Raw genomic sequence first — 11,272 nt, forward strand, 5'->3', positions numbered from 1 at the left:
GGTCATTTTGCCTTCAGAACTGACTTAAATCTTTGTGACAAATCCAACAAGGTGCTGGAAACGTTCATATTTAGTCCATATTGACATGATGACCGACCACATAACACAGTTGTAAATGTGAATCTCCCTTTCCTGCACATCCCAAAGCTGCTCTTTTGAAGTGAGACTGATGTGGAGGCCGTTTGAGTTTAGTGAACTCAAGAAACCAGTTTGAGATGATTTGAGCTTTGTGACCACACATTATCCTACGGGATTCGCCATCAGAAGATTGTCCACTGTGGCCATAAAGGGGTGGATGTGTCCAGCAACAGTGCTCAGGTCAGCTGTGGCAATTAAAAGATCCTCAGTTGGTACTCAGGGGTCCAAAGTGTGCCAAAAAATAAATATAACACACCGTTACACCTGCAGCCTGAACAACTAATACAACACAGGACGGATCCATGCTTTCATTTTCTCGGTTGAGATGAGAGGTTATTTGAGTTACTGTTGCCTTTCTATCAGCTGAACCAATCTGGTCATTCTCCTCTGACCTCTGGCATCTACAAGGCATTTTCGCCCTGCCTCTCACTGGATATTTTCATTTTTTCGGACCATTCTCTGTAAACCCTTTCTTCCCCATGCAAATGCTCTGTTTGAACTTCGACTGGTCATCTTGATCATGTCTACATGCCTGAAAGCATTGAATTCCTGCCATGTGATTGGCTGAGCAGATATTTGCATTAACGAGCAGTTGAACAGGTATTTCTAAAAACGTTAGTGAGTGTATAATATAGTTACGGATGTGGAAGGATGAGATACGGTGAATCCAAATGCACACAGTTTATTAACGAAAGGAAAAATCAGAGATAATCCAAACCTTGAGCAGGCATAGTCCAGACAAGAGTTTTATGGAAACATAAGCCAAGGCACGCGGTGAAAGCAAGAATATCCAAACACATCCAGCGAGACCAGAAAACCCTAAAGCATACACTCTCAACCAAGCCTGACTGACAACTAAGGGCTTAAATACACAGAGCAATGAGTAGATAATTAACAACAGCTGGAACTAATGATGGTGGTGACTATGGTAACTAATATAACAACACAGAAATGGAAATGAAACACAGGTCCTAACAAAAACACAACACACAAAACCAGGATTGTGACATACTGTATATAAATATACACACACACTATATTGCCAAAAGTTTTGGGACGCCTGCCTTTACATGCACATGCCTTTTAATGCCATCCCATTGTTAATCTGTAGGGTTTAATCTGGAGTCGGCCCACCCTCTCTAACAGCTTCAGCTCTTCTGGGAAGGCTTTCCTCAAGGTTTAGGAGTGTGTTTATGGGGATTTTTGCCCATTCTTCTAGAAGCTCATTTGTGAGGTCAGGCACTGATGTTGGACGAGAAGGCCTGGCTCTCAGTCTCCGCTCTAATTCATCCCAAAGCTGTTCTATCGGGTTGAGCTCAGGACTCTGTGCAGGCCGTCCCCAAACTGTTCCCACAATGTTGGGAGTATGAAATTGTCCAAAATGTATTGGTATGCTGCAGCATTAAGGGCGTTTTCACACCTGAAAGTCCGCACTAAGGTCCGAACCAAAGTTCGTGTTTGGACATTTGGTTCATTTTGGTTTGCTTTCACATTGCAGTTATGTCAGTGCACCAAAGAACTTTACATGACGCACTGGCGTCCTGTCGTCATCATCTATGTGGGCTGCATCTTAACATTGATTGGTTTGTTAGCGGACATGCGTCTGACGTCAGTGTGTTGTCAATTCAGCGGCTATCTTTTGACAAGAATGAACAGCAGACGCATATCGTTGCCAATACTGTTAATATCATGGCATTACTATCTGCAGCACCAACTATACTCGAGGCAAATTCACCAAATGAACGTCCTCGTTGTGCAAACATTTTATCGGCGCCGTCAGGAAAGGAGGAGCTCCTAGAAGATAGGCTTTTTAGCCAAACAATGTATTTTATTTTATAGTTATGTTTAAATATTATAATGTTATTTTTAAATTTAATCTAGGCTATATTGATTATGAAACGTGCACAGATGTGCAATATATGTCAAAGACATTAAGATTTGTTTTGTAGAAAGCTTTATTTTGTATCTTAATTTTAATAAATGTTTCATCGTTTGCCTAAATTTAATAAATAAGCTTAAATAAATAATATAGCAGACATCCCGTGACGGAGTGATCATTTGCGTTGCACATGAACTGGAGCGGTCTCATAAATAAACCGAAACTCATATAGTCAAGCAGAGCACGCTGTTCACGCGAGCTGACATGAGTACACAAGCGGTTCTGGTTAAAATGCTGCGCGCTCCATCACTGCTGCTCACATGTGCTGTGAGTTTAATCTGTGTTTTTTCACTAATCCTACACCAGAACTTCCTGTAAATGGTCTGAAAGTCCGAACTATACAGAAAATGCTTTCACACAAGAAACGAACCGAACCTTTGTTCTGTTTGGTCCGGACCGAGACTACCTCTTTTCGTCGGACCAAATTTCGTCTGTTTGGTCCGGACCATGGTCCGGGGGAGGTTTCACACCTGTAATTTTGGTTCGTACCAAACTGAAAAGTCCGAAAATCCGGACCAAACAAGGTAGGTGTGAAAGCACCCTAAGACTTCCTTTCACTGGAATTAAAGGGCCAAGCCCAACACCTGAGAAATGACCCCACACCAAAATGGCAATCACACAATACATCACTCTTTATGTTATAAACACATTTTTAAAGCTTATAGGTGGGGTACACATAAACACATAAATCCAAATCTGAGGACTTGAACCGCTCCGGGTTGAGTGTCACGGGTTGCCATCTCGTAATTACTGGTAAGATGGCGTGAACACAGCTGTTTGTTTTGGTTCAGGAGGAACTGTAAAAGATGGCTGCTGTTAGTTTGTGGCTCTCTGTGACTGACGTCTGTCTAAAGCCCTATTCGGACTGGATTAGTTTAACATGGGGACGTGGGGGCATTTTAGCTCTAGGAAAGTGTCTATTACCAAGATAATCCAACCAGAATCGTTAGACTGGACCTAACTGTTTATTAAAACACATATTATATTGGAGACCGAGTTCAGACTGGCGCTCAGCTTGTGTGTTTGCTCACGTTATAACGGTAACGTCATACGCACATGACGTCAAGGATGTGCGTAAAGCGAGTTACTCCTCCCACTTCTGCTAGTTTTACTGAGATGTCTTATCCCGTGCGAATTGGCCATTAATATGACAGACGTCCTGAGGTAAAATGACTTTACCCCCACGTCCCCATGTTAATCTAATCCCGTCCGAATAGGGCTTAATTTTGCATAGCCTCATGAAACACAGTGATGACTTGTGATGTCTGCACGAGCAAGGGTGAAAAGTGAGGAAATACATATTAGTCCTACACTTTCCATGAAAGATACACTATATATGTTTTAATATTTAGACCACATTTAGTAATGATTGTTATCAAGATCTGAATAGAGTTTCAACCAGTATAACAAAAAATGTTTATGACAAAAATTGCCTACCCTATCTTTAAAACCAATAAACATATATATATATATTTGTGATTTTTGTCTTTTAAGACTAACAGTCCAGTGACATGAAGTGATCAGCTGCCTCTCTCTGGTGGCTGTAGCAGGTATTACTGCACAATGTGTATGAACTTATAAAAACAATACAAATTGTTTACAATGTGCTTTTTATTTGCCAAAAGTTTCTTTTTTAAATGTTGGAGCACTAGTTATTAACCCTCTCTGTTAAAGTCTCCTAACTCGTTAGTGTCTTGACAGTATTATGGCCTTTAACATAAACGTAATGTAATTGATGTTTAAGGTCTAGTGCCACTTATATTTGTCCTGTTTTATATTATATTATGTTATGCTATATTATATTATATTCTGATAAACAGTAGGCTGTCAAATGCTGGTTGAAAGTGAATAAAACGCAGCTGTTTTATTCCTCAGCCATCTGCCAGTGCAACTTCATTACTGTAATAAACCGGAGATCAGATTTGATTTGTGCATTATGCCAATAAATACATGAAAAGTACTGGCATTACTTTATTATAAATTTACATTCTAAAAATATATGACTTTAGTAAGTCACCAAATTATGTTTCCGTTGTGAGATGAGGAGGATATAGGTTTTAAATGGGATAAAGGAACTGTTGGTAATATATACATCCTATAACATAATGTATTTGAAAATAAGAACCCAACAATACATCATTCACACACATATGGTACAATGACCGGCATCATGAACCATGCAATCCATAAAGGTAAACAAATACACAACACAATATGATTAGAGTATGATAGAGAGTACAGTGAGCTGACAAGATAAAACTCTGTCAATGGTTTCTGCTTAATGACTCTTAATGCTGCATCCAGGCTGGTTTGGTGAACTCAACGGGTCAAGTTTAAGAAATAAAACACAGAATACACTAGTGTGCAGGCATGCTGTCTGTTCATGAAGAATAACAGTTTGCTGAAATGTGCGTGTATGTGATGCATGTACTGTATATGTCTATGTTATTCATTTTCAATTAGTTTACTTGTAATTTAATATTACAGTACTGGTAATATTGTTGGCTCCTGTATGATTAATTACTTGTGCTTATCTTCATTTGCGAGTCACTTTGCATCAAAGTCTCTACTAAGTGAATATTTGATTGTTTCTGGTTGGTATAAACAGGAAATGACCCTCAGTTGACAGCAAGCTCATATTTTGCGAGCAATAAGCTGATCAGATGTGTCTTCTGTGTTTCCCCCACAGATTCTCTTTGAATAATTGCTCAGAAGCTCCTCTGTTTCCAATGCATATACAGTTTTTTCCTCATTCTTTCAACCCGCATCTTCCTCCATGCATTCATTGATACTTTCATCCCACAGCATCAGCACTGTTGAATACGTTGGGTTGACGTTATCATCTGTTATACTGCTGTTTGACTGACACCTTCGCAAAAATCCCCATCAGTGACTAGACTGTTAGCACACCGACCAAAGAGATGCAATGTCGACAATGGGCCGTGCTTTGACTCTCTCAAGGTAATGAAGTCTAGGAACAAATACTGTAATAAGGAGTAGTCACGTGTGGCTGTTGTAATGAATGCACTATGAGTGTGAAAGAATTTAAAATAATCAAAGATATCTGATATTTGAAATTGAACAAATGGGGGAAGTTTGGTCTGATTGGTCAGTTTGAATGTCTCAGGGTTTCAGACACATGGTCAAGGGATAGGTAAAAGAAGATTGGAACTGTTGCTCTGTCTCTTTTATTCTCTGGCTCTCTCTGATCTTAGGGGCCTTCTCTTTGCTCTCGTCTTCTATTTATCTTTTTGTCTCTCTATTTCTCTCTCTCTTAAATTCTTTCAATTACAAATGATTTTCGAACTAGTTTTGATTTGGTATTGACTTTGAAGTGCTCCCTATTGCAATACAATATAGTCACATTAAAGCACCGCTCTCCCACATATTTTGCTATTGTAACTGCGCTTATTTCCGTCGTTGGTATAAGTTGCAGTGGGTGGTTATAGACAAGAAATGTACAGTTTTCTACAATCTTGCTGATAACGTTTCTTAAGTCCTTTGGTAACCCTGCAGTCAGAAGGCGATCCACCCTTACAAGTTGAGTAGATAATCAAACAGTCTAATCCAACTCTCATGTAGGAGAACATCAGGAGAAGCCTTCGTTCATCTTCAGAACACGGTAACACTTTAGAATACTGTTTCTTACTTATTGCATAACTAATAAAGAGTTACTGCAGTACTAATGAATAATTCTTCATTAACACTCAAGGCACTAATATTAACTACTAAGGAATGAGTGTTAACTAATCAATATGTAATAGCATTTTTTAATTGTGTTAAGTATCAATGAGTTAATCAGTAACTATTCAATTCAGTCATGCCTCCTTAAGAACTACTATTAAGTAACTACTAATTCAGCTTCACAAGGAATAACTATTAAAGGGGGGGTGAAACACTCAGTTTCAGTCAGTGTCATGTCAATCTTGAGTACCTATAGAGTAGCATTGCATCCTGCATATCTCCGAAAAGTCTTTATTTTTTTAATAATTATATAAGAAAGATGCGCTGTTCAGAGTCTTTCCGAAAAAAGCCGAGCGGGTGGGGGCGTGTCATGTGAGCGGAGCTAAATAATGACGTGTGCAGCAGCGCGCTGCAGTGAGGAAAGTGATTCGCTCTGTGAGGAAAGTGATTCGCTCTGTGAGGAAAGTGATTCGCCCGCCGCGTGAGGAAAGTGATTCGCTCTGTGAGGAAAGTGATTCGCCCGCCGCGTGAGGAAAGTGATTCGCTCTGTGAGGAAAGTGATTCGCTCAGTGAGGAAAGTGAGTCGCTCAGTGAGGAAAGTGATTCGCCCGCCGCGTGAGGAAAGTGAGTCGCTCTGTGAGGAAAGTGATTCGCTCAGTGAGGAAAGTGATTCGCCCGCCGCGTGAGGAAAGTGAGTCGCTCTGTGAGGAAAGGGATTCGCCTGCCGCGTGAGGAAAGTGAGTCGCTCTGTGAGGAAAGGGATTCCCCTGCCGCGTGAGGAAAGTGAGTCGCTCTGTGAGGAAAGGGATTCCCCTGCCGCGTGAGGAAAGTGAGTCGCTCTGTGAGGAAAGTGATTCGCCCGTCGCGTGAGGAAAGTGCTAATACAGATCGACCGCCGGCCTATCAGTGGGTAAGTCAGTAGCTACTGGTTATATCACCTGTTTAGCATCCTACAAGCCAGCGCTTTGATGGGCGTAGCCTGTTGCTTTCGCTCTCTCCCTCGCTCTCTCTCACGCGCTTCCGGTAGAATTGTCCGTAAGGCCCATACAAGGAAATTCCGCCCCCACTAACGTCAAAGGGGACGCATGATCTCAAAAAACTTGCCGAAACTTATGACTAACCGGAAGTAGTATTTTTGACAAAGAAATACTCCCATCAAACGTCCACCTTAACTTTTGAAACTTTGTCTATGTTTAGTATGGGATTCCAAGTCTTTAACAGTGTAAAAAGATCAGTATGCATGAAACAGCATTTCACCCCCCCTTTAAGTAACTACTAATTAACAGTGATGCACAGTATCAGATCGAGGCCCTTTCTTCTTCTTTAGTACTAATGTTGTTAGATACATGTACTACTGTTATGTGTACTATATTCATTTACATTGACTCGCAAATGTGCCGATTAATGTTTCTGTCTGTGTGTCCCCACGCTATAATGTTGCAGTTCTTGCAGCATTAAATCAGAGAAAACAATTCTAGTGAAAGAGTACACAGATTCATGAGTGCACATGCAGAGTGGACAAAATGTGAGCGCACACGCAATTTCTGTGAGTCCAGTTTTGTGCGAGAGAATGGATTGAGATTCCGCTTGTAAGCAGAGATTCATTGCTTGTAAACTTGTTGTGCTCTCACGGTACAATATTAATACTACATTAATGAGGACGTTGATGATTTTTTTTTTTTTTTTTTTTTATGTAAGTATTGTCTGCAACCAGAAGTTCAGGACGGAACCCCATCCCCAATCTAAGTGCCTTGCCAACATGGCTCAGGCATTTTATGTTTATGTGATACCAAATGATTTCTGTATTTAAGGCAAAGACTGAGGGGAAAATGAGAATACAGGGAAACTATGAGTCATTAAAAAAGAATTATCAAATAGTTCTCAAGGAGTTACTTAGAACCTGGAACAGTATTCTAAAGTGAAAATATAAGAAACCCATTCATAATTATTGAAGAATTACCAAATAGTTAATAGTTAAATAATTAAGCCTAACTACCATTAGTACAGTACTAATAAGGACATTTGACCCTCTATTCTAAAGTGAAAGTTTTATCCTCAATTATGGTAGTAATTTATAAAAGTTAATAAGCAGCTTTTACAGCCACAAAACATTTTTTATTTGGATAAATGGTGAAAGGTACAACATGAACGTATTGGCAACATTTAAACAAAGGTGTTTTTACCTCAAAATACATAAAATATATTTTATATCATATAAAAATGTCCTTTTACCATTCTATATACATGTTACTTCCCTAAACACAAACATAACAATTTTACAGAGACTAAAAATGACAATACAACTTAATGGGTTAATGGGCAATATAGCATTACAATTATATTTTGAGCCCCAAATCTCACTTAAACCTCTAAACCTACACATAACCATTTAAAAAAAAAAAATGAAAATAAATAAAGAAAAACATAACTAACAAAAGTGTAATCACAATAATTTCTTTATTGTGAAAATGTCAAAAGCGGTACCAATAGTAGTCTGAGTGACGATGTGTTGCAGTCGAAGTCATCTCTGGTGATATAGTTTTGTATGAGGTAACGTTACAGAGAATTTAAGTTATTTAATTTAAACTTAATCCCACTATTTGAAGGCGCGCGCGTTTCTCACATAGACATCATATAGATAGACGCCCTATCGAGCGCTACTGCCTATTGGCACGGTCGAGCCGTGGAGCCGCCATCTTGAACCGGTCGCCAGCTCCACTCAGTGTAACTTGTTTGCCAATGCCAGGTGCAGTGAGCTGTCAGCGCATTTAATTAATCACATCTCACTGAATACCTAACCGATTTTAACAGAGGAGTCACAAGTCTTATCAAAATCTGGACAATCTTATCAAGTTGGATTTTTTTTTGTCTGGCCCTGTCCAGATTTTGATAAGACTTGTGACTCCTCTGTTCTGCTGTATCTATCTGGACTATTGTTAGCCCATTTGGGTTGTTCCTGTTGTTTCAATAAACTGTATTTTGGTGCCTGCAGACTGAGTCCGTGTCCCGATCCGACAATTACCATCCGAATATGGCTTAAGAATATTAAAATACGCTGAACCATGTGTCCTGTATCATAGCTACATTAATGACCTTTGCAGCAAAAAACCCTGCGTTAAAATCGGTTAGGTATTCAGTGAGATGTGATTAATTAAATGTGCTGACAGCTCACTGCACCTGGCATTGGCAAACAAGTTACACTGAGTGGAGCTGGCGACCGGTTCAAGATGGCGGCTCCACGGCTCGACCGTGCCAATAGGCAGTAGCGCTCGATAGGGCGTCTATCTATATGATGTCTATGTGAGAAACGCGCGCGCCTTCAAATAGTGGGATTAAGTTTAAATTAAATAACTTAAATTCTCTGTAACGTTACCTCATACAAAACTATATCACCAGAGATGACTTCGACTGCAACACATCGTCACTCAGACTACTATTGGTACCGCTTTTGACATTTTCACAATAAAGAAATTATTGTGATTACACTTTTGTTAGTTATGTTTTTCTTTATTTATTTTCATTTTTTTTTTAAATGGTTATGTGTAGGTTTAGAGGTTTAAGTGAGATTTGGGGCTCAAAATATAATTGTAATGCTATATTGCCCATTAACCCATTAAGTTGTATTGTCATTTTTAGTCTCTGTAAAATTGTTATGTTTGTGTTTAGGGAAGTAACATGTATATAGAATGGTAAAAGGACATTTTTATATGATATAAAATATATTTTATGTATTTTGAGGTAAAAACACCTTTGTTTAAATGTTGCCAATACGTTCATGTTGTACCTTTCACCATTTATCCAAATAAAAAATGTTTTGTGGCTGTAAAAGCTGCTTATTAACTTTTATAAATTACTACCATAATTGAGGATAAAACTTTCACTTTAGAATAGAGGGTCAAATGTCCTTATTAGTACTGTACTAATGGTAGTTAGGCTTAATTATTTAACTATTAACTATTTGGTAATTCTTCAATAATTATGAATGGGTTTCTTATATTTTCACTTTAGAATACTGTTCCAGGTTCTAAGTAACTCCTTGAGAACTATTTGATAATTCTTTTTTAATGACTCATAGTTTCCCTGTATTCTCATTTTCCCCTCAGTCTTTGCCTTAAATACAGAAATCATTTGGTATCACATAAACATAAAATGCCTGAGCCATGTTGGCAAGGCACTTAGATTGGGGATGGGGTTCCGTCCTGAACTTCTGGTTGCAGACAATACTTACATAAAAAAAAAAAAAAAAAAAAAAATCATCAACGTCCTCATTAATGTAGTATTAATATTGTACCGTGAGAGCACAACAAGTTTACAAGCAATGAATCTCTGCTTACAAGCGGAATCTCAATCCATTCTCTCGCACAAAACTGGACTCACAGAAATTGCGTTTGTGCGCTCACATTTTGTCCACTCTGCATGTGCACTCATGAATCTGTGTACTCTTTCACTAGAATTGTTTTCTCTGATTTAATGCTGCAAGATATAGTACACATAACAGTAGTACATGTATCTAACAACATTAGTACTAAAGAAGAAGAAAGGGCCTCGATCTGATACTGTGCATCACTGTTAATTAGTAGTTACTTAATAGTAGTTCTTAAGGAGGCATGACTGAATTGAATAGTTACTGATTAACTCATTGATACTTAACACAATTAAAAAATGCTATTACATATTGATTAGTTAACACTCATTCCTTAGTAGTTAATATTAGTGCCTTGAGTGTTAATGAAGAATTATTCATTAGTACTGCAGTAACTCTTTATTAGTTATGCATTAAGTAAGAAACAGAATTCTAAAGTGTTACCCAGAACACAAATGAAGATATTTTAGTGTGAAGCTGAGAAAGGCTTCAGAAAGGCCTCCATTGGCATTCTGTACATTCCCACTCACAAGACCCATAAAGGCACTAAACACATCGACACAAAGCCCATCTCACTACTGTTCAATCAACTCTCTATGTTTCTTGAACAGAACAACCTCCTGGACAACAAACAATCCGGCTTCAAAAGCGGCCACTCGACTGAGACTGCCTTGCTCTTTTGAGGCAATTGAGGCACTGAGACTGGCAAAAGCAGCTTCCAAATCGTCAGTGCTCATCCTGCTGGATCTGTCTGTGGCTTTTGACACAGTTAACCACCAGATCCTCCTGTCAACACTTAAGACGACGGGGATCTCAGAAACTGCTCTCCAGTGGTTCAGGTCTTACCTCTCAGTTAGGTCCTATAGGGTGTCATGGAGAGGTGAAGTGTCTAAGTCACATCATCTAGCAACTGGGCTGGGGTTCCCCAGGGCTCAGTGCTTGGACCACTTCTCTTCTCCATCTACATGTCATCATTAGGCTCTGTCATTCAGAAACGCAACAGCCCGGTCCTGCAGATTTGCCTTATACAACATTTGAAAGATTAGACCCTTCCTATCAGAACAGGCTACACAACTCCTGGTCCAAGCTCTTGTTCTCTCCAGACTGGACTATTGTAATGCTCTTCTAGCTGGCCTTCCAGCATGCAC

Source organism: Pseudorasbora parva, chromosome 5 (genome assembly GCF_024679245.1).
Source record: "Pseudorasbora parva isolate DD20220531a chromosome 5, ASM2467924v1, whole genome shotgun sequence".
Classification (NCBI taxonomy): Eukaryota; Metazoa; Chordata; class Actinopteri; order Cypriniformes; family Gobionidae; genus Pseudorasbora; species Pseudorasbora parva.